We start from the raw sequence: 26625 nt of genomic DNA, 5'->3' as shown, positions 1-26625 counted from the left end.
AGTCTATCTCAATTCCTATTGGAAATTCGAATGTTTAATTTTATCATTTGACGAATTAGTGTTCCCGTCAAAGTGAGGTTTATTAGAATTAAGATTTCTATCCTGATGGTAGGTCTTCAGCATTGATTATTTATTAGATAAATCTTGGGCTAATACACAGTCAGTGTTCACTTCTCTCTGCTGGATACTCTCCTTCCACTTGTCTCGTTCAGTACCTAACCTAAGTTCACTAAGGTACTGATCTCATTTCATTATTCTCCCCTCAAATCCATGCAAACGATCAGGACGTCTGGAATTATCATAACTATTCCATCTGTTATTTTGCTCGTTCCCACTATGGTACCTAGGGTTATGATCTGAGTTTCCTTGGTTCCGACACCGATTCCGTCTCCAATACTCCCGACATCTGTCCCACTCTTCATGGTGATAAACAGGATGTCCCCAATTCCGTCTAACTTGGTTTGGATTCGTTTCGAATCGTTACCCATTGTTTGAAAATCTAAGTGTCTGGGAATCCACGCTAGATGGCATATCACATTGGCTTTTCTTCAACCACATTTGCTTGGTGTTCTGATTGCCTTGCTATCAGTGGTACCGATTGATGATGATGAGTATTATCTAATTGGCGAAGTATCAGCTCTGCCTGCATAGGTTTTCAGCTTTGGCAGCGATTAATATCCTCTGAACGTCAGGCGGAACCTGTTTTCGTACCGCCTGAACGAGTTCCTGTTGACTTGGAGCCGATTCCAATTCCCGGAATTTGATTAATTGTCCCATGATATTCTCAGAATATTTCGTTGGACCTGCAGTTTTATATCTGTGAGAATACAGCTCTAGCCTCAAATTTTTCCGCAGTTCTAAATTCCAAAATGTGTTTAAGGAAGCTCTCTGGAATTCATCAAACGTATCAAAATTGTAACGGAAGCCCTTATACCTCTTTTTTTGCTAGGGGCTTTACGTCGCACCAACACAGATAGGTCTTATTGCGACGGTGGGATAGGAAAGGCCTAGGAGTTGGAAGGAAGCGGCCGTGGCCTTAATTAAGGTACAGCCCCAGCATTTGCCTGGTGTGAAAATGGGAAACCACGGAAAACCATCTTCAGGGCTGCCGATAGTGTGATTCAAACCTACTATCTCCCGGATGCAAGCTCACAGCCGCGCGCCTCTACGCGCACGGCCAACTCGCCCGGTCCCTTATACCTCAAAAGCGCAACTCCGTCTAGATATCGCTCAACAGTCCTCAATTGCCTGTCCTCAGGTATTCGGTTATCCCTGATGTATTTCCTCAACTCTTTTAAAAATCCCTTTGGAGTTTTGTGACCAAGACCGTCGACCTTCTTCGGTTAATCTTCATTGAGCCTAATCATGTTAATTACATTGGTGAAATGCTGTCAGTGAGAGTGAGTGTAATGATCAAAACTTCCATTTTCTTTACGGTGCATAGGACTACTAACATGACTGGGATTACTGGTGGAAATATCTGGGGGTGCTACTATTTAATTTGTTAACCACATCATCTATTTTAGCCTGGACTCACACGATGTTGTTCAATAAAGCAATCAGTTTCAGTCTATGTGCCCTTGCCTCCCCCTTAAGTGAATCTAAATTCTTTTCTGTCTTTTCATGAACAGCTGTTAGTTCGACACTCAGAATTATAACTATATCCTGGGTATCCTTGTGTTGTTTAGACAAATCTAACCTCGTATCACCTAAGTCGTTTCCTATTTCCTCCACGTCTGCTTGGATATCCTTGTTATTCTTAACACGCTCCCTGCTTTGCGAGTCACGTGTGACTCGTACAGAACAAAAATGTGGTGCTGGACAAAAATACGCATTTTATTCCAATGCTGCTACAGTGATAACTATGCGTAACAGTACGACAGCGAGTCACAGGTGGTATCTATGTTATTCTATGCCATAGGTATATGATTAACAACACGGGTGACTCGTGACGCATGGATGTGGTACAGCTTTCACAATTAGGTATACGAGTCACCAGTGCCTCGCATTTTTACTAGACGTCCCCTTCAACTGAGGTGGACAGTAGGAGCTATACATTGGTGATTGAGTATTATCGTGCTGTAGCCGTCATTATAGGCTGGCGGAAATCTGCTGTGACTGCGTGTGAATACCCTTGTCATCGTGTGAAATAACTACAGGATATACAATAGGGCATCCTTTCTATGCAGCATCACGGTAAGAACGTTAGTTATACACAGATTTTCATCACTTTATACTCAGCTATAAGCATAGAAAGCTAAGGAATATGTGTGAATTGTATCAGATCAAACGTAGATTAGCAGACTTCCAGATATCCAAAGAGTGATCCGTTTCGGACTCTTCACAACGATCCAGGAGATTTCATTTAGAGAAACCATTAGAGGAGTCGGATATCAGGGATCTTTTAGGAGATGAAGATATCCAATGTAGTGATATTGAGGTCCCAAGTTTACATTGTCAAGTTCGTCGTCGTCCCCTGGAACCGACACAGAGGTACATGATAGCCACAGTGAAAGTGATTGTGAACAGGTTAAAACACAATCAGTTAAATCAGACTGCATTTGGGGTGATATAACCAGGATTGATTTAGGCTTCACTGTTCTTCCTGGGCAAGCAAAGGTTCAGTTGCAGTTAGAAGAGGGAAAGACCATTGATACATACTCTCACTTCGTGGATGACAGCCTATTAGAAATGATGGTTCATGAAATCAACAGATATGCCAATCAGTTTAAACAAAGTCATAATGAGAAAAGCAAGTCCAGAAGTTTCGAATGGAATGGAAGGAAATGAAACAGTTTCTAGGAATTATCATTTGTATGGGTCTTGTTCCTCACCCAACTATTAACTCATACTGGTCTAAGAATTACTTATATGATGTGCGACTTATCATACGGGATCGTTTCCTTCTTCTCCTGAGATTCGAATCCAACCCCTTCTGGACAAATTAAACCAAAAAATTGGAGAATGCCTTGAGAATGGGGAAGGTATGGTTATAGAAGGATCTATGCTTCCTTAGAGAGACCATTTAGTTTTCAGAATGCACATTCCTAAAAAAGAACAAATATATGGGGTTGAGGTGTATAAACTTTGTACGAAAGAAAGGCACACTGTCAGAACGAAGATCTATGCAGGAAAGTCCAGTGTGAGAGAAAGCGGAGTAGGTTGTATTGGAGCTTTTAAATGGATTTGCAAAAGAAGGACGTACCTCTATGCCGATAATTCCTACACCAGTGTACTTCTGGCAGAAGAAATTTTGAGGAACGAAACATTTGCGTGTGGGACCCTTCGTAGAAATAGACACGGACAACAGATGATAATGAAACAGAAAATGAAGGAGAGGTGGTGGGTAAGATGTGTCAGCACGGTACTCGAGTTATCAAGTGGGTTGACAAACGATCTGTTCTAATGCTTTCAACACTGGCGAACCCATGGTGACTGTCTCGTAGACAGAGAGAGTGAACCTGTCAAGAAGCCTCTCTCTGGTCTTGATTACAATGGAGCTAAAAGGGGATCGATTTCAGCGATCAGGTGTCTTATTATTATTCAAGTCTACGGAAAGGTTTAAACTGGTACAGGAAAGTAGCCCTAGAATTTATCATTGGAACGGCCTTGGTTAGTGCTTGGATACTTTACACCATGACGTCTGCCAAAAAATGCCACAACTGCAGTTTTGAGATAAGGTCACAAGAAGCCTGGTTGGACTACAGACAGAACCTGTCATCAGTCCTAGGAGACGTGCGCAGACTCTCTCAAAGATGGAAGGACTAGCCAGAAAAGTTCGATGACGATGCGTGGCTTGCTATTAAGCTCAGCCAGAATGTGGGACATCGAAAGACGCTGACAAGAAAACAAATCACGTGACAATGTACTGTGAGGAATGCCCAAACAAACCGTTCATGTTCATTGGATGTTTTAAGAAGGTTCATAAATGCTGCAATTGAACTTACTGTGTTCAAAATAAAAACTGCAGTTGTATAATAATAAAATTAGTGAGATCATGAGTGTAAATAGATTGGGGAATTTTAAGATCAGTGAAAAGGAATAGACAATTGGGTTCAAATAGAGAATAGTCTTATTTTTTATATTATATTTTATATGTAGTGTCTTTATTTTGTAGCAAATAAATATGTTCATTTATTGTTTGTGTAAAAATGCATTTATGCTCATGTAAACAAACATTTGCCAAAATGTAGAAAGGGATGTTAAGGGACTTTAATAATTATTGCGGCTAAACCGAGCGTTGGTAGATCCTCCTGCTGAGGAATGTGATAACTTGACATGACTTGCAGCTGTCAATCTAATTATTTCGAAGTAATATACTTTCGCCGTCCACCGGCAGCCATCAGGACTATTTCCGTGGGACGACTCACACGTGCCTTGTGACGCGCACCAGCGAAGTACGATACGAGACATCGGTAACTCGTGACGCACTCACGCTTAAAGGTCAGCAGTGTAACAATAGCAGCGAACGTGTTAAATGTCTCCTCCTGAGATGAAGGTATTTTTCCTACCTCTTCCTCGGTACTTTGGAGTATTTTCCTTTCGACAAATTCGATTTGTTGGTCTACAGTTGCTTTAAAATCTTCCACTATCTGGTCTACTCTAGTGTTAACCGTAGATATCTCTTTTGATAACGCCTCGTTTTGCTCCTGCATCACAGTGAAACTTTGGCTTTATCCTCCTCACGTGAAGTGTTATACTTATTTACCTCTGCTTTAAAATCTGCCCTGAGTTCAGTTTTATTTTCACCAATTGCCTATGTAACTCCTTGCTTTCGGTTAAGTGCCTATCGAGATCCCCGTTAATTGCATCCTAATTTTCACTAAGAACACGGTGTAATTCGCGAGTTTCTGCAAACTGCTTGTTAATCTCGATTTTAAAGTCAGCCTCAACTTTAGCGTTCTATTCTAATTGTAAGTCCAGTTTACCTATGTCCTTCATAATATCATCACTCGCCTCCCTGCAATTATCCTGAGTGTTCTGCATCATGCTTTTCAATTCCAAATCTGTACTCACTATTGTATGTCCTTAGTTCCTAATTCACTATCCACAGTTTCTAACTTACTAGTTATGACCTTTATGCTCTCACTCATGTCTTTCAACATCTGGAGAAACTGACCCTGGGTCCCTTCTCGTCCTTCACCAAGCATTATTCAAATAAATATCAAAATATGAGGTTGCTTGCTAACCTGTGATTTGAAACGGCGTACTACACAACTATGAGTAATAAACAATATAATCCTCTCCTACTTAGCAAATATAAAATTTAACAAGACATCTTAACTATTACTGAAGAAAAATAGGACATCCAATGTTCACTTGATCAAAGTGATCAGTTACGAACTCGTCAACAGCGTCTCAAATTTTAAAAGCTCATCCTATCGTAAAATTTAATCTATAATTCTTATCTGGTCAAAAAATTCCTATCACCGTTGTATCTCCTACCTTGCACATCGGGCGTTCATCTGCTTCTCTCGAGTTTACTCTCAAATGTACTGTAGTTGTTCATCGTAGCTTACACCTCAACGATGACTTCTCATGCTTTAGTCTTTCACTCATTGTGACTTAAATTCAATCATCTGTTAGTAATATGACATGGCTAATGCTCCTTCTGAGACGTGACTTAAGTCTCAACTGCTGAGAATAGTTTTACTGATGTCAATCAACGTTGTTATATCCTTCTTTCTCAATGACTTAAGCCTAAACGTCGGCGCAAAATGTTACTGACTATAATGTGGCATGCCTCGACACTATTTTCCTCTATCGTTACATTTCTTTTTCCATCGTGACCTATGTTCACTCATCGCTTTCTTGACATAGGCCCAAACGTAACCGCGCCATTTTACTGGCGTCGCAACGTGTCTGATACCTCACAATTGATCATCATTTATTCGCAGGACGCCTACCTTCCTTACCTATCAGCAAATCGGCATGAGATATTTTTCTTGGGTCGTATATAGGTTCTTCGTCACTTGCTTATGTAAGAGGCGGGTTTCAGTAATTTAAACTATTGTCTACAATGAGAGGACCCCAGTCAAAAGAAATGGATATTTTATTTATCATTGCGATGAAGTCGAAGAAAGTCATGACATTTTACCACCTCCAAACAACGAACTCAGTCTCGTCCGTTAAAAATAACAATAATAACGATGATAAGAGACATTGGCTTTGGAGACTGTAACTCAATTGCCTGATTGGCATCCTTGCTAGAGACCACCGTCTTGATTTAAAAACGAAATAAAGTCTGGAGGTCCCTAAAATAGATTTCCGTGCCGAACAACATGTACCAACATAATGATTCGTGATGATCCAGGCACCGTAACACGAGCTCTGGACACTTAGTGTAATTAGGCCGCCCAATCGGTATGTTTCTTTTTCTATTTGCTGTACGTCGCACCGACACAGATATGTCTTATGGTGACGATGGTATGGGAAAGGCCTAGGAATGTGAAGGAAGTGGCCGTGGCCTTAATTAAGGTACAGCCCCAGCATTTTCCTGGTGTGAAAATGGGAAACCACGGAAAACCATCCTCAGGGCTGCCGACAGTGTGGTTCGAACCCACTATCTCCCGATTACTGGATACTGGCCGCACTTAAGCGACTGCAGCTATCGATTTCGGTCAATCGGTATATGCCACACAATGGTTGTACGGCATTGACCATTGATTGAATCGATGCGACCTGCGACTATGTCATGGACCGACATCTGACTTTGTGATTTACGTTAAAGTAATTGTGGGTGATGACTGCAAGGATAACGATGCTACACTGGCAGATGGCCCTAATCTAGGTCACTGAGGTTGATGGCCTCATGTCAAATCGTTTGTAACGCTTACGGTTATCCCTGGGACTAATTCCGGCACCTCCTTCTATATGATTTCAGGTCTATGCGACCCAAGTGTCGAAATTCACTTCACCCAACTCTAGGGTGGATGGACTACTGCATCCCATGTGCTCCACAAGCATGACCTCATACCACATGAACCTACATTTGTGCCTTGGAAACCAACAACAACACAACACAATCATCCATCACGAACTCTATGGATTGACAGCTATCGTGACATTCAAATAAAATAATCGCATAACTTTGTACAACCCTCAACAACATCAAACAACATAACTACCGATTCTGAAATTTTGACATCCCTGCAAAATGGTTCTTTCCAATATAACGCACCATCGTGTTATTTCCGTCACTTCGATAATGAATTCAAGTCTCTTCTAAAACGGCTTTCTTCTAAAATAATGAAATCTAATTCCAAACATTTAAAACAAATGACAAATGTCAGTTACACTTTCCTTCTAACAATAAACTGGTCCGACCGTCCAAGAGTTGGCTTCATAACGGAACACGACCAACCCTCGCTATCACATAACAAAAAACACACATATTATCTTGACCTGTATCAAATGAAAACCTGGGCCTCCCTGAAATATATTCCACAACCCACATAGATTATGCAAAGAGATTTAAGTAAAACGTAGCATGAAACATACTTATTCATCGCGGTCCTATGGATTCACGTGGAATCCTACTTATTGAACGACCCCATTCCCATATCATTAAATTACACAAAATAAATCCTCTGGTTCCCTACAATGAAAATCACGTCATAAAGTCTCTTGAACACAACATGATTTCACAAATACTTGTAAAGTATAGAGGATTTCAACAACATGATCCACATTCCTTCCCTTATTTGCAAGACTTGTACCACATGCTATCACAAATTCTCCACATGGCAATAATATGGAATATCTCTCTTGGGTGACCTACTATGTTGTTACATAAAACACTCTGTGACACACTAACCATCTCTCCTCGCACATCTGAGATTGACAACACAATATTTCCAATCAGAAACTAACAACTTGGTTTACACCAATTTTTACATTACTTTCCTCTCATCAATTCTACACAGATTTTAACAGACCTTTGGAATAGCACTCACATTTGACAAATCACACCGGACTCGCCTCGTAATTTCCCTTGACAACATCTACAGCGCCGAATACACGACGGTGTGCACATCGCAACAACTCACCTTCCATCATTACCGCGCACTCCCTCTAACTGGTGAACGACGGATTACAATTACAGAAAATTTACCTTTACACAGAACAGAATTTTACGATAAATTAAAGTCTTAACTTTGGCAAACAAGAAATATAGAAAATAAACGTAGGAAAATGATACCTTTCTCTAGACATTATAATCGTTTTACAACCATAAAATGCAACATTTCACACGATAATTTCGCGCATTTCCGATTATCCAAGAAACATAAAGAGAAGGATTTTTGTCGTATTCCACTGATATTTTCATGAAATATACTGGTGACCAAAATGCATCACAGACACACAAATAAATGGTGACATCATCAAATAAATAACTCCACTATATAATAAAGGTTATTTACATACCTGGAAGGCATACGTCGCCTCACATTTTAACAGGACGACCTCCTCTCTCATTCTTTATGTAGCCATATCGACAGATGGTGGCTTTACAAACGTATTCTTCCTTTCATTTTATTTTAACATCATCCCCCTGAAAATGAGGACATAAACAAACAATGCCCTTCACAAGTTCTCCTCCTCATGAACCGAACACGTTCGTCAAGTCACCGATCCGCACACGCACTAAAGTTAAATAAATGATATTAGCCAATTTAACTGCAGGACTTTGTCATTGTAACGACCGTCTGTTGCCTGGACGTGAATTTACATGACGGTTCCACATGGGAAAACAATCTCTCTCTACTCGGATATGACGTTAGATAGCCACCTTAGGCCAAACTGTCTTCCCTTCTGGGGACTTAGTTTGCACAACCGATTTTTAATGCCAGTCTGAGTGACGTGCGGACGTTTCAAATTCACTGAAATACAGGCGAGGTTCTGCCTTTAGGTCACATGGTAACGTGCCCCTCCACCGATTAAACTATTATAAAAATCAGAACAACATTATGCACGATTGCTGTCATGACCACCTTCATTGAGTTCAAGAGGCTAAGATTCACCATGGTTGTTCTTGTTCTAGCAGCCCTGGACTAAATTAGGCACCATAGTAAAGGTCTAATCCTGGATTGGACCGACTCGTTCTTATACATGAATATCATCCCCTCATTCTGCGAGCTGTGAGGGGTGAAGGGGGTTATGGCAAATTCCATTGACCCGGTCACAGTATTTCTACGACTTGACACTTCAGCGCTAGTTCGTATTTTGAACTTACTTCTCCTACAGCCCACTAGATAGCACCCAGCTACACTTTCTTGTCGGCATATGTATTATTAACGCGCGCAAAAGTAGTGTTTCTAGGAAACCTGTGCTTACCTTGTACGTCTGTTAGGTTAATCGTTTCCATCGGTGTCGATGTTCAATTTAAGTCTGAAAAGTGTGTGAAGATTAGTGTGATGTATCTGAGTGTATTCCTGTGCGAGCATAAGTGTTTTAAAGTGAATCAAGTGAGCTACTTACAAACAAAATCTCTTAATTAAGAAAACAGATTATTAGCTAAAGAAATGGGCCGACCAAGACCAGAGCATAGCATAAATCAAGTGTTCAAAGATAAAAATAAAACCTGCAATCGCAGTTTTAATAAGAACGTGTACGAAAAGTGGGAATGGCTGCGTGGTTGTCCAATAAGTGATTCGCTGTTTTGCTTCCCGTGTATATTATTCGGTGGATAAGGAAAATGGACAAAAACGGGAGTGAAAGACTTAAAACATCTACCAGAAAACAGCAAGAAACATTGTTTGTCGAAAACTCATATAGATAACGAAATGAGTATTGCAGTATTGGGGAAGGCTGACATCAGGTTGCAACTCAATGATGGATATAGGGTGTCTATCCGCAAGCACAACGAGCTTGTAGACAAAAATAGACATATTTTGTCGCGTATCATTGATGATATTAAATTTTGTGGGGAATTTGATTTGGCCTTGGGTGGTCATGACGAGAAAGCGGATTCAGGTAACCCTGGTGTTTTAAAGGACTGATTAGTTACACCGCTGCTCTTGACAATGTTTTTAAGGACCACTTAGAAAATTCATGTATGTTTAAGGGAACATCCAAGGCCGTTAAAAATGAACATTTGGAAGCAACGGTGGCTGTTTGTAGCAAACATATGGTATCATAAATAGGAGATGTAGACTTTTTATTCATCCAGGCTGATGAAACTAGAGAAAATTCATGCAGAACACATTTATCAATAATTTTGAGGTACCAGATCGAAGGGAAATTGTTTGAAAGGTTCTGGAGTTATTTTGGGATTAGTGATAGAAGTGCCTGTGGTGTAGCAGCGACAATTCTTGAACAGTTGCGTGAAATTGGAGTAGAAAAATTCGCTGAAAAATTAGTCTGTCAAACATATGATGGAGCATCAGTTATGAGCGGTCAGATGGGCGGTATTCAGTGTTTTGTCAAAGAAAAATATCCCAACGCAAATTATAATCACTGCTACGCTCATCAAGGCAATCTTATTTTTCAGAAAGCGACATCTTCATCCTCGCACAGCAGAATATTTTTTCAGGACTTGCAATGTATAGGGACTTTTCTTTCAAGATCTCCGAAAAGAATGGATTACCTGATCGAGTCAGTTCATAAGAAGTTAGGCATTGTTCCATCTACACGATGGTATTTTCAACATCGCACTGTGAACACTGTTTATGAACATCGTGATAATTTGCTAAAATGTTTTGAAGATATCTGAAACCATGAAACACGTGACAGAAAATCTTCCACTGAAGTACGGGATTTGTTCGAACTCTGAAGGATCCTCAGTTCACCTACAGGCTTAATTTCTATCACAAGATAATGCCACATGTTGTAATATTCTTTGATTGCATTCTGAAAAGATCCTGATTGCTGTGGAGATCAGAGAGTTTGTCACAAATTTTTTTAATGCGATAGCCAATGTTCGCCAACTCTACGAAACGGAAGAAAGCCTTTCAACAGAGCCACTGAGAAAACGACAATGCGTTGATCATGCAAACTGCTCAACCAATAGGCTGGCAGCCGTGGAAGTTTGTGATGTTGTTATAAGTAGCATCAATGATAGATCTCAGTTCACTGATTATCTGTGTGCATCTAAGATTTTTCATAGATAACTTTCCTCAGTACTGCAATTAATTCCCTGAGCATGACTTCCAAACGACCCTGAAGCTGTATCCTGCGATAAACGGTCCAACATTGGGAACCAAATTAGAAGTGTTATACAGTCGTGAAGATCTTCGCTGTGCATTCGGTACTTTGCCTCTTGCAATTTTTCTATGAAAACACAATTACACGAACATTTTCCGAGAGTGTGATTATTTTAAAAATAATTGTCACCATACCAATGACGACTGTTGAATCTGAACGGTCATTCTCCACTCTGAAAAGAATAAAGACATTTTTGCGAAGTTCCATGGGGAATGAGAAGTTGAATGCACTGGCGATGTTATAGATCGAGAAGAAGATGGTATATTCCATACCGGACTTCAATAATCGAGTAACTGAAGAATTTGCTACTGCCAAAGACAAGAGAATCGAGCTGACATACAAGAAATAAAAAGGTAAGATTAATTTAATTGATTTAATATACTCCTAGTGTTACTAATATGTTGAATGTGCCCCACCCATGTTTATCATGAAGAGCCGCAACTGCTGGAATAATGCGGGATTGTAAAATTGGGCATCGTTCTTTTATAAAAATTACTCCCACACCCATGCCATCTCTATTCACCGGCCAAAATTTATAGATATTTTTTCACCCCATAGAAATGTAATTATGGCTAATCACGATATAACACATAGTTGCTTAGTTTAGTAGCGGTGTCGATGATAAGCATTTAAGGGTTTCTCTTAACCAACTAAGTTGTTAAATTAACTCATAAGCTAGGCACTATATTTTGGTCGATGTAACGGAGTTTAAACGAACAGGCGCGTCTTTTGACAATTTTCTTCTTGGAGCTATTTAGCGGTCTAAAATCTTCACAATTAACAACGAAATTGTTTCACTTATGATTTCCTGACGTTTGCTACGGCGGTTTCATCAACAATTCTTAAAATGTACTTTTAATGTAAAAATTGTTCCGCAAAATTTCTCCGTATCCCTGCACATTCTACACGTATGGGTGCTGAAATTTCTCTAGCGTGAGTATGACAATCACTATCTTTTCTCCACGTGCCGTCTCTGGTCAGAGATAAAAATGCAGCGAGAGCTCACGACGTTTCATTTATATGGGACCTCATGTAATGAATTTAGGACTCTGGCTCCTTATGACTCAAAGGTCATGGGTTCAATACATAAAAAAAACCTGTGTTATTGTCTCAAAGGAGACATTCTGCCGTACATAGGTATAATGAGGCAGTCAATACATTCAAAAATATCTGCAAGAAATAACATTCGAACCTTAGTTTTATTTTCAGATCTCAAAGATCTTAGCGATTCATCGACAATGATGACGCACTACTGGCTCGCAGCTGTTCAAGGCTGGTTGCGGACATGTAGGTAGCAAGCAGAGGAATATGGACCTTAAGCACAAACAGTGTTGAATAGGTTGCGTATCTTCACGAATAATAAATGGCTGGTTGAACTCCCAGCAAATACTTCGACTTGAGGGCATGTTTCTCAAATGTTTTGATGCGGTTAATTACGTTCTTAGCGCGTTTGAGGATGGATTTATGGTTCCGGTCAGCATTGTCTACAGTACCTAACAGAAACCACTTTGGGCTTGATATCTTGTGGTTCATAAATATTATACAATGACCCCCAAATGTGCTGGAGCCCTAAATGGCCTAGACCTACCTAGCGGCAAATCCTCAGCCGGAAGGTCGGCTGATAAAGCATTTTTCTCGGCCATTATTCTTGGGCCCTAGACCAGATTTGATATCTCAGATAGCTCCTCAGTTTTTTCTCAGGTAGGCAGAATGGACGTCGAACCAGCCCTAAGAGCCAGAAAAAATCCCTGACCAGGCCGAGAATCAACTCCGGGATTCCGCATGAGAGGAAAAATCGCTACCTATCGACCTCGCATTATGATAAATAAGTTGTTAGTTCATATCCGATGATATTCGCATGAAGATAAAAGTCGATAAGTGTCAAGTACCTCCTGTACTACTGATAGCAATATGCTAATTTTCACCACAGCCTGTTAACCACTGCGGCAGCAGTGTTCTGTCTTCGATATAAGGGTTTGCTAATATTAGTAACAGTACATATTCAATTATAGCAGTGTGATAACACCTAGAACTCAGTGCAAACTCGTATAACACTGTGACAATACTGAAACATGTGCATTAACGCTGTCAGCAGTGTAATTAACTACAGTTACACTAGTGTACCAACACACATAACTGTGTTTTTTCTTTGGTACTAGTGCGCAATACTTACAGTATTGTAATTATAATTTCATTACGTACAGTAATTAATATTTACTCTTGAATATCTATCATACTCGGCTCCGTAGCTAACTAGTTACAATGCTGGCCTTTGTTCCAAGGGCACCCAGGTGCGATGCTCGGCCCGGTCGTGGATTTTAACCTTCATTGGTGTATTCTTCTGGCTTGGGGAATGAGTGATTTTGCCATTTTCAACATTTTTCTTTTTTTGCAAGTTGCTTTACGTCGCACCGACGTAGATTGGTCTTATGGCGACAATGGGGTACGAAAGAGCTAGGAATGGGAAGGAGGCGATTGTTACCTTAATTAAGGTACAGCCCCAGCATTTGCCTGGTGTGAAAATTGGAAATCATGAAAATACATTTTAAGGGCTGCCGGTAGTAGGGTTCGAATCGACTATCTCCCGGATGCAAGCTCACAGCTGCGATCCCCTAACCGCAAGGCCAACTCGCCCGGTCATTTTCAACATTAGATGGCATACTGTGTGGGTCTCCATCCTCATATAAATGCTGGTCGTCATTGGGCGTCAAATCGAAAGTCCTGTATGAAGCCTCTCCAGAGGTCATACGTCATAGCTGTTGCCTTCGTGGCGTAGGTAAATTGTGGCATACGCTCATAATTTTGTTCTTGATCTGTTACTAGTTCAATAATACTCATATCAATATAATCCGCTGTATCATCTTAAACAATGAAAATGAGTTACGGGCTGCCGACAGTGGGGTTCGAACCGACAATCTCCCGGATGCAAGCTCACGGCTGCGAGCCTCTAACCACAAGGCCAACTGTACGATTCTGTACGATATGGAATGTCACATTATTGTACCAAAAGTTATTGTGAAAGAAGGGGCACTTATTCATTTCAGTCATATCTTGACTTACGTGCAACGATGTAGTAAAAGTAATACCACCACTACTATCATTGACTACACGTATACATATATTTTCTCTCACGCACGTGCAATAACGCGTGAAATATATACATAATCGTTTACAATCGATCTGCGAAGCAGTATAAGTATGGTAAAAGTGATCTGCCTATAGCTCGCTACATCAAAAACTGATTGTCTGGACTTGTAATTCTTTTACTGAATTGCCCATGTACAAAACACTCTGCGATTAACGAAAGACCCGCATCGCGGTGTCAGTATAACATCAGCAACACACTGTCAATACACCGCTCTACTAAAGCACGCATGATCTGCCGATGCAGTGCCAACAACACAACTCCATAATTCTCCTTCAACTACCTACTCACTCGCTTAACTTACTCAACAGTCTCCATATATCTAGACGTCAGAGGTAAACTGTCGTAAATGCAGAAACGATGATTTCGGAGTAACATTATGATGATTCGTTTCAGTCGTGCCTTCTTATAGGTACACCATTGAACATTTAGTAGGAATTAACATAACCTATGTGGTGGTATTGTCGTATGTGCAAAGAGAACCCAGCCATAAACAATGTTAAATGATCGTACAACTGTTTAAAACTTATGCCATCCTCCGCACGCCTTATCGTATTGTTCCTTACAATAGTTTGCAATGGTATGAACTCTCGATTTGACCTGACTTAAAGGTAGAAAATTATGCACCTCAGCAACTTTATTCTGCTCTCCTGTAAATTTAGCAAAATGTCACTTAAGACTGTTTTCCTCTGACGTCCGGATATATACTAGCTACTATTCAAGATTTTTCCCCTTTCTTACAACATAGCATATAATAAAATTTTCTTTAAACAAGTTTTTCACTGTAGTACATAACCTAAGACATTTAGAAACCTTTACAATATTATAAAAAGTGTCATCGGTACGTGCATGAAGTTTCCAGAGCTCACTTACATTAACACACATATGCACAACTGTTTATTTTTCTGAGCTACTTGGGAAACACGGACAGATATTTACAGTGTTAAACATGGTGTACTCTTTACCCAACGCCCCTTGAGTTAACGTACATATAACCATAAGTTTCCTAAATGACGATGAGTACATATAGTATTATTTACATGTGGAAAACATATCCTAAACCATAATTCACATGATTAAAACTAAATACATAACTAGCCTATAAGGAATGAAATAGTGTTTTCAGTTATACACACACACACACAACCTTACTAAGTCAACATACATTGTTGATCTTGTAATGAATTCTAATTCAGTAGGGCATGTTGACGCGAGTCACCCACTAAGAAAGTAATAATTTTGACCTGCAATTTACGTTTTAGGGCTTTTCTATCTTCACTTCCCCAGAGGAGAACGTTCATAAACCAATATTTAAAAACATGTTAGTAACAGTCAGCTTTCTAGTCCCAAAAGGAGAGAGATATGAAATCTCATGGGGTAAACAGAAACCGCATAAACTGAAAAAGGACTTGGTTCATATAAAGATGATTTTCTGCCATTACAATCACATATAATTAATGGTACTATGAACATTGATTATTCCCAAAAGAGCAGAACGAGATAATCTCATACATGCGAAATGAAGTCTGTACATAAGGCATCATGCACTTGTCTTATAGATGAAAGTATCAGTAATTTAATCAGTCGGTTGTGAGAACAAATTTCTCGTGTAATAAAGCAGCACTTGTCTAGGCTATACCACAAGTAAAACTTGCTCGAGCAGCAGATGTTCCTAACAAGCTACTGCGTGGCTCTCTCAAAATACTGAATCATCGTGGTTCCTCAACCGCAATGTAAAAATGTGCACTTTGGGAAGTGTAATGTAACAAGTGAACCGGAGTATAAAGTGAGACAGAGCGAGTCCTAATTACTTGAAAACTTGGGAGAGTGATATATGACGTCAATGGCCGAATTTGCAATAAGCAAATAAAATATTAAATAACCACCATTTTACTCATTGGTGAAACTGATCTATAAGCAACTAATAGAGTCTTATTTGAACATTACAGTATTCACTGGTACTGTGTACGTCACGTCTCGACTCATAACATTCTAAAGTAAGGAATGCAGCAAGAATTGGAATGAACTACATGTAAATGTACTTCTGAACCGTCCTAACGATAATATCCAATCATTTCCAGGGAATTTTCACCGCCTTCATGCTCCAGTTCCACAATAGTTCATTTGGTCATTAATAATGGTGTATTCAGCTTTATTCAACCCGCAAATCATAGACAACTTAAAATATCGACCCCTGTTCTTTTACAGGATTACAACAACGATATGGTTTGATTTAAACTCCCCAACGCGGAAGGAATTGTTAGCACCAGTAGTAGTTCAGACACAGAAACTGTAATTAATCCATGAAAGAATCGCAGGTGCGAATAACATCTTCGTTAGAACAGCAAGCGTACATTATACTTATGAACACACACCGCATAGAGTTCGAAATTTCCACTGACGTCTAGGCCTCGCCCTAGCTCAGGGGCCAAACGCATGCATCGCATGATCAAGTAATGTAAGTTCATGTAGTCTTTACGAATTAGTTAAGATCTTATTTCAGGCACACCCCAATAGAGGTGAGGTACATGTACCATATTAACAATATGCCAGCCCTCCTACCAATCTGAAATCTGTGGCAGCTCCGGGAATCAATTCAGGGATCCCAACGAAGTAGTTAATAGCTCAAAACGTTACATTGTTAAGAGTCCAGGCCGTGCAGAAACATTTTTAAGCCCCAGGCAAAACCTCTTCTTTCGTTGATCTCTGTTACTGTGGTACGAATACACAAAACTTACTGTCAAGGAATACATTTTAACTTGGCTCATAAATGGTGTGTTTGTATCGGTAGGGTTGAAGCATCACTTCCTTGAGAACGTGATTCATCCGAAAATAGAATTTATGAAAAATCTACATTATTTCCCACTTTGCTTAATAACCACTGTCAAAATGCCCCCGAAACACCAAAATCTGTTGTAATTACAGATGGTGCGGATGAAATGAATTTTAGTAATACTCGCATCACAGATGGCTGGCTGATGTTCGTCTGCTGTGCAAGTGTCTGTGTACCTTTATGAGGGACATTCCAAACAGCGTTCATTATGACATCTATACCATGGTCAGGCGTCATAGAAGTATTTCTATGATAAGGTTTCCTTCCAAGTGTCCCTGTTGCAATTAAATGCCCTTCGAAATTCCGGAATGCATTGGCGGTCGGTTTCTTCTCTAAAAATGTCACTTGTTATACAGGCGTTATGACTGCTTTTGCTATTTGTTTTAAGTCGCACCGACACAGATAGGTCTTATGGCGACGATGGAATAGGAAAGGCCTAGCAATTGGAATTAAGCGGCCGTGGCCTTAATTAAGGTACAACCCCAACCTGGTGTGAAAATGGGAAACCACGAAAATCCATATTCAAGGCTGCCGACAGTGGGGTTCGAACGCACTATCTCCTGGATGCAAGCTCACAGCTGCGCACCCCTAACCGCACGGCCCATTTTGACTGGTAAGGCTTCTGTATTTATCTCCATAGATGTGTAAAATACCAACGTATTCGTCACGGAAACACGTTGTGAATATAGATTAATAAAGCAATTATATTCACTTCCACAATTTGAGGAATAAATAAGATTTCCTTTGTGATATTCTTCACAGTTCAGGCAGCTTAAATTCTTCGCACAGCATTGCTTTACAGTATCAACGGAGCATCAGATGTAAAATGAAGCTGTGAATAAACTCAAAAATATCCGCAATGAACAAGATTCGAACCGTCGTTTTATTTTCAGATCTCAAAGATCGTATCGATTCATTCACAATGACGACGCACAACTGGCTCGCTGCTAACGCATCTTGATATTTGGTTTGAATATCATATCTCCAATTCACGTTTTACAGCATTCATTTATTTTCTATTACAATAGATTACTCCGCACAACCTGTTAAATTGATTGTATTAAAAGACACATGCATTATAACAGCACACAATAAATTGCATATTTGTTGGATTGTCCTTTCATCTTGGTGGGATGATTACGTATAGTACCTTTCTCTGTGCAAGTTCAGTTTGTCTTACTTTGCTTATACATAGGTAACAGAGAGCAATTTCAACCTTAAGGACTAACAGTGTGGGATGAATTGCGTAGCATCATGAATTGCAAGAGGCTGATGGAACACTGTTTTTATACTGGATGTATCAAGAGTTTGCCAAGCCGAAATGCTGGAACGTACACGTAAGTAGGAGCAAAAATGCCACAGTGAACAAGCGATCGCAATTTATCCATTCGCGAGATAGTGGTGGGCTTGTATTGATATTTCACCAATGATGTGATTGCTTGTACACATTTACACATAATGCTCTCTACGCGTTTGTAGGCCTACCACCGTCACCGTATTGCTAATACCAAATAAAGTAAACACACTTTACACCACGTTAAAATACTCATTATTAAATACAATGCCTGGTCTACAGCTATGGACAGACGAATTTTGAAGTCATTCGTCCTCGATAATTGATAGGGTTTACGTCCAATGAATATTTTTTCATAACAGTAAATTCTCTATTAAACCAGGACAGCAGATGAAACGTCTGCAGGTAACGACCACTTCTGTGTGTTTTTTCAGTACACCAATGTACTTGTAGTTTCATTTAATTTAAGCTTCTTGTGTTCACTTATTAAAGGCGCATGTTCTTTTGTTTAAAAGATACTGCGAGTTCAATCATTATGCGTTTTAAACATTTCATTCATCATCCTGAAAACGGATTGTTTGTAAAATAGAAGAAATATGACAAACAGGCTGGAAGTCAAACCACTTTACTTTTCAAATACCTTGGTATCAGAGTCAGGGTTTGCACCAAAGGGAGATTACGTTCGATTTAAATCATCTTCAACATATATTTAATTTAACCTGAGTAACAACGGAATTTATTTCGTAATTCATCTAGTGGTATATAATTGAATTCACCTAGTGAATAACACATTTCTTATAAGTGGTAAAGAACCAAATTCAGTTGTTATTATCATTTGGCAAGTAATCAGTTTATTTTCTCCTTAGAAGTGCGTATACGGGTAAGGTTAAGTAAGGCCTAACATCGGAATCAGACTCTCAAATTCCGCAACACGATCGAACTTATTTGCTGTAATACTGCTACGTCAGCATGCAATAATTCACTTTTTACTTTATACATAAGTTTTCGGAAGGCTCCCTTCTGCTACCTAACATTTACTTTCTACTTTGCATTGTCACAGTACCGTATTCGTCATAAATGTATTTACGAACGAGTTTTTGCAGATGCCAGTGAGTGACAGAAAAGGGGTATTTAACATAAAAGTTGAAATAGTGCACCGATGAATCACTTGACTGCACTGAACGTGGGAACTACATTAGATAAACCGAACCTATGATCACCACTATCGTAACCAGACTCCGAAAATTGAACACTGGTAACTGCGTTTCACCGTGTTCTTCATTCCGCAATTGTGTGCCTATATACGTGAATCATAAAATGATGAATTTTTGGGGAAAATTTGAAAGGGGGGCAGTCTTAATAATATCTCTATATATTTTGCTTGAGATATCCACACTTACCTCTCCACTGCTCGTAACTGTTAATGATTTAATTAGAAAGATAAATACGTGGAAATTCATAGTCAGGAAGCCAATTGTCTCGACCGGTCTGTGACGCCGTCTGTCATACATTACCAGCATTAATGTCATTACCAATGTTGCATTTCCTATCGAACTTCCACGCTAAACCGTCAATGAAATCCGCAATTAATGAACAGAGCTTCCAAGTGTCGGCGGTACGTTGTTTTGTTGAATAAAATTGCTTAAACAGTATTATTGTCCTCTAAAATTTTGAAATTGGAACAAAGTAGGAAATCAGTTATCGAGAGATTAGGGCATGTAGCTAATGGTAATCTAGAACACATAATTTAAAGTATAGGAAGTATGTCAAACGTGTAAATTTTTCTAGTTATTAAAGACACGACCAGAAAGGATTTATGGGGTATCATATACATATGTAAAATATTATTATATTTTTGTGCGGAATGTTTTCCTTATTTAAACCTAAATGCATGTGTTAGTTACGGTTACTGTACCGTACCCAGGGGTAGTTACCCTCTAGGACGATGCCTCCATTCCTGTGTAAACATCCGACTAACTCAGGGCTGGGCGGAGAAGTGGGTTGGTTGTCGATGGGCTAGGCTAAAAGTCGAAGTTTCTCACTTAATAATAAGTAAATGACAGGAAAATGGAGGTATAACTCGAATCAGAAACAATAATATGAGGTAGGATGAGTTAATTCACAAAATAACCCCGAATCATACTAATATAAGACAAGAAAATCAAATAATAAAGATGACATTGACATAATTTCAAAAATTGAAGAAAGAACTGGACATTAAAAACGTTAAATAATCAAAAAAATGTGAAATGAAATTTCAAGCTCAACATTGAATACTTGTGACCTATTAAAAATCTTCTTCATCTAATTGTCCAGAGTACATTTTATATGATAGTATACGTACGCGTATAGTGATATGTATTCGATTCGCATGGATTAACACGACTTAAAGTATCACATAGATACGGGTTTTTAATTTTATCGAGTCGTCGCAAGATTAAACATTAAAAAGAAAATTAAGATAAAAGAAAATTACGATAAAAGGACAATTAAGACGCAATGGAACACGATATGAATTATGAAAAATACTAGTGGCATTTCGCTACGCTATATTTACAATGAACACAAAATAAGCAAAGTATCTCACATATCTACATCGGATAAAGAAAAGGAAGACTTACATACTACACTGACTCGACGTGAAACGCGGTTCACCAAAAGATCTAGTGAGAACTAGATCGACCATCAATATTACTCAGCACTCGGGCTGTTCCCCATTAAACAACAAGACAACATATTCAAACAACATGAAATATCACAAAACACCATCCTGTAAGAGAAAACATATTATTATACTTTATTAAACACGTGGAAAGCAATGGGCAACATTGCCTACTTCTGCTGCATTTGCGCACCCAAAAGCGCGTTTATCCGTCACGTATTTCCTGCTGTCCTGTGGGCTGGAAGGAAATGTTAGAACTCAATACTGTACTGAGGCTCGGTTTCTGTTCGCCAAGATTGTATCACGGAAATACCATCTCATTCACGCTGTCTATGTAAACACGGCTAATAAGTAAACCTGTAAGGCGACAACATCTTTCTTCGACTACACGGAAACTCACATCAATCGTGCTTCCTCCTAGCATGCTTCAATAATTTATTACACACATCAGACTCATTGGTGTAGCATCAATTTCCGTCAATTCTGAAAATTAATATTCTTTCAGAAGACAATAGCAGGGGCATATTCACTGCACATCATTCTTTTCACTTCATCAGGATGCAATCGGGCTGCATAATCAACTTCATAAATTAGCATGCATTAAAACCTCTTATATTTCTTACAATTCTCATCAGCCTTTTCCATTATGTATCCAGGTTCGATTCCCGTACAAATCATTGTGCGAAACAGTTTCCAACCTACATTCGAAGATCCTATTAATTCAACGTTGCGATGCAGCTCCACACGTGTCAGCTTCTGAAATACCATGCGTCATGCAATCTAACTGTTACTAACTTTCCAAATGACCTAAATTAAATTGAATTTCCTCTCAACGTAGCAAGTGTTTAACTCGGAAATTGGATGAATTTGTCAATTTAATCCACCTATCACTAATATACAACAAAAAATCGGAATAATACTAAGCTAATTATCATATAATACTAACAACTCCCTCATTACCCCATCTAACTAATCGTAAATAAAAGTAAAAATATCGAGATCATGCATTCCTCCCTTATCCGTATTTACAACATTACAAATGTGAAATAAACATGCCGTCAGGCTTAATTTATGTTAAAGAAATATCCCTTCACTAAACTGCACTAGTATTTTATCATAACCCATATAGCATGCAATAATTAAAACATGCGTGTTATCTTGGATGACTCTCAGGACATTGGCAAGGGCCCACATGCTTGCCGTGGTATGTGGTTACTCCATGTTGATCACTGCTTTAAAACATAGAAACAATCTTCCTTCTTCCTTGGGCGGTGCCATCTTCTTGCTGAAAGTTCCTGAACACTGCAACACAGAAGGCTTTAGATGAATGTCTCTTCACCGCTCAATTCTACACGTGCCGAACACATCCTTGTTAGCTGTGAGCCAAGCCAACACACTGAAAAACAAACACACTTGATATTTAACAATTAGGGTTTCTATATACAGTTATTTAGCGCGGCTCGCGGTACGGTTCGAAAGTTCTTCGCGAAACGCGGCTGACACGAAAATGTGAAACAACTGAGCGTCTCTTCTTCACTTTTCAGTCTGCGGCTTTTATTATTGTCTATTTATCTGTAGTAAACTTTGCGCCATGATATGATCGGCAATTTAACACTGCACCAGTTAATTCAGTCAACTGCACGACTGAAAACACTGTTTATCGGTCTTAAAACCATACACTGATATTTGTATATATCCATGTGGCAACATTCACTTGCAAGTATCGGAGCAATACCGAACAACGTTCACGTAACGTCGGCTTCCACGATCAGAGTGTCGCTCTCCAAAACTAGAGACGCTAGTAAAGCGTGGCTAACGCTATTGTAGCTTTGGGATTCATGCATATTTAGAAAACCCAACAATCAGCGAGCTTTCCATTCATAATGACTCAATATTAATTATAACATACCACAAAACACACTCCAAATAATATCAAATTTCTTCAGATTATTTCTATAGCGTAAACCTGATTATATTTCACTTGTCGACCTGTGGAAATCCATCAATTAACAGAACTGATTTCAAGCAATCTTTCATGTTGGTTAACCTGGGATTTTGACTTCGCGCGATCCAGACTCCATATTTGCCACACCCACGCGTACTCATTGGCTGAATATATCTCTTGGCCAACATACTCTACACGTGCCGAGATGTGCTAACTTCTGGTGACGCTAAGCCTTTCTTACGGTTTCGAGGAAGTATCGCGCAATATGCAGCGACTTGTTGTCTCCATGCACTTCCGGTCTCAGCTGTCCTGCGATTCACTACTTTTACCATATATGACTGACATTTATTTAAATAAAATATATATTATGTCAAATAATAATCGGATTATCTCTTATGGGCCGTCAGGATACGGCTCATTACAGTAAATGAATACCATCTACCCATCTCCTGGTAACCCCTGATTGGGATAGAAGAGTATTCATTCAATTATATTAATAGTGCATGTTGTACACTAGTACACAACGCTGTTTTCGTAAATAATTTAAGACTTAACTTCACGAGATCAAATTTTAACAAAGAAAGGACTTTTGCTATTAATACTGAAAGTCGTGTCGGAACAATTATCTATCCTCTTGGTTCCATCTTACATGCCTATGTCAAGAATGTATCAATGCGTAGAAGTTTTTGTCAGATCCTTGGATTGGCTACCCAGTGTAGAATTTTCTCAAAACTTTTCCAGAAATATAGAATGCTTGTAGAATTTCTGGTTCTACCATCAATTTGAAATTAACTGGGGGTCTGGCGCAGAAGCCATAAGCTTTTCATGTGCTTTGATAAATTGCCTCTTGCACAATCTATTGGCTCACGTTATAATGACCGACGGAGTTCGTTGGAGAAATTTTTAACAATTTTATAATGTATCCGACTTATCAATCTTTCGTAGAATATAGTACGATCTTTCTTCTAGAAGTAATCTTAGTTAGCAGTATTTAGTAGTTATTTTTCATTTTCAAGTTTCACATAGGTGGTGGTAGTTTTGTATGTGAATGAGGAGTAGTATATATCTTATTTGAGTGTATTATTGTCTTCTTTGAATTATATTTCTACATGATTCAGATTTATTAATCACGTTATCTGTACTAATAATCCGTTATCCACTCGTTAAAAGGCGAATTTAATGAAATTCTTCGTAATAATGATAATTTCATGTGGCTATTTTTCTAGCCGATTGCATCCCTTGTTAGGCGGACCCCCCGATGAGGGTGAGCGGCATCTGCTATGTGTAGGCAACTGCGTGTTATTGTGGTGGAGGATAGTGTTATGTGTGTTGTGTGAGTTGCAGGAACGTTGGAGACAGCACAAACACCCAGCTCTCGAGCTACTGGAATTCACCAATGAAGGTTAAAATGCCCTACCTGGCCGGAAATCGAACTCAGGACCCCCTGGACCAAAGGGCAGCACGCTAAACATTTAGCCATGTATCCGGTGAATTGTTACTTTATTGATATACGATGGTCTAGGTTTTGTCAACTGATCTCATTTCTACGCCAGAATATTATTTTCCAGTCATCGGTTATTTCTAAACTTAATACGACTGTGTTCCAGAATAATAATCAAGATTGCTAACTGTATAAGAACGATCGGGAGAATCAAATATTTTATTTGATGTTTAGTAATTGCTGTACGAAGCGAAGTTGTGCTCAAGCGGTAGTGGACATTGCCGGTGAAACGGTAGGCTTAGTAACTATTATCCAGAAATATTGTAGAACATCTGGTGTGATTGTACATCAGGTGTTAGATGTTATAAAGAACACATGTTCCAACATATTCAGGAAGCCAAGTCAACTGTGAATTGAGGAATAACGAACTCAAGAAATGCTAGGGAAAGTCTCGGAAAGAAATTGGTATTTTTTTGGAAGTGAAAGGGCTCGAAAAGGAAATGATGATGTTAAAACGTCAGAACGACAGCACGAGGGTATTAACACACTCAATGTTCGACCAGCAAACGCAGATGAAAGAACGATTAAATTCCTGGGTGTTGTATGATGTGTCCTACAATTCCGTATCTCGTTCTAGTCAAATGTAGCCAATTTGATCACCTGTCACCAATTCGATTCAGTATCTCTTCATTCGTAATTTGATCTATTCATCCCACCCTCAGCATCCTTCTAAAACACCGTATTTCAAAAGCTTCTATTCTCTTTCTTTTTGAACTAGTTATCGTCCCTGTTTCACTTCCATACAATGCCACGCTCCCGACCGAAATCCTCAGAAACATCTCAATGTTCGAAGTGACGATATTTCTTTTCTTAATAAAGGCCTTCCTTGCTTGTGCTAGTCCGCGCTTTATGTCGTCCTTACTTCTGCCATCCTAAGTTATTTTACTAACCAAGTAATAATAGTCATCTACTTCTTTTGAAACTTAATCTAATATTTCCTGCATCAGCTGACTTTCTTCGACTGCTCTCCATTATTTTATGTTCCACATTTATTTTCATCTTGTACTCCTTCCCCAAGACTATGGCCGTACCTTTCAGCTATTTCTACAGATTTTATGCAGACTGAGATAAAATATTAATGTCATCGGCAAATATCCGGGTTTTGATTTCCTCCCATTTGATTGCGATTCCCTATCCAAATATATTTCTGATATCCTTTACCGCTTGATCTGTATAAACATTGAAAGGAAGGGAGGGGGGTAAATTTTAGGCTTGCCTCATAACCTTTTTGATTGCCGATTATTTTCAAAGCCGTTGATCCTTATCTGCGCAGACTAGATTTTTACAAATTGAACATCATTCTTCTTTGTCGGTGTCTGATCCAGATCACCTTCAGAATCTCAAATACCGCTGTCCAATCAACTTTCTCTAATGCCATTTCAGGATCTTCGAATGTAATGCACGTGGGCTTGTCCTTCTTAATTCGGTTCCCTAAGATCAGACGTAAAGTCAGGATTGCTTCACGTGTTCCTATATTTCTTCTGAAGCAAAATTCATCGTCTACCAACTCAGTTTCAAATTGCATATTACATTATTCTGTAAATAACACGTGTTAAACATTTTAAGGCGTGAGATACTAAACTATTGGTGTGGTATTTTTCACACCTGTCAGCACCGGCCTTCTTGGGAATAGGTATAACAACATTCTGTTGAAAATGGGATTTCACTTTTCCTGTATCATACATATTACACACTAAATGGAATAATTTCGCCATCCTGGTTTCTGGGGTATGTCGTCAATTCCCGCTGCCTTATTCCTAATTGGGCCTCTCAAAGCTCTGTCGAATTCTGACCTCAAAATAGGGTCTCACAATTCATCGACATCAAAAGTCCCTTCTTGTAGCAGAACGTTATAGTCTACTTCTTTAACTTGATAGAACTGTTGATTATGTTCCTGCCATCTCTGTGCATTGTCAGATTTCCCTAGAGAAGGTTTTCCATCTGAGCTTTTGATATTTATACATTTATGTACTGAATAGGTGGACCACTTAAATATAATATAATATAATATAATATAATATAATATAATATAATATAATA

The sequence above is a fragment of the Anabrus simplex genome, chromosome 2, assembly GCF_040414725.1.
Source record: "Anabrus simplex isolate iqAnaSimp1 chromosome 2, ASM4041472v1, whole genome shotgun sequence".
NCBI lineage: Eukaryota > Metazoa > Arthropoda > Insecta > Orthoptera > Tettigoniidae > Anabrus > Anabrus simplex.
The sequence above is the reverse complement of the archived record's forward strand: the minus strand, read 5'-3'. Positions refer to the sequence as shown.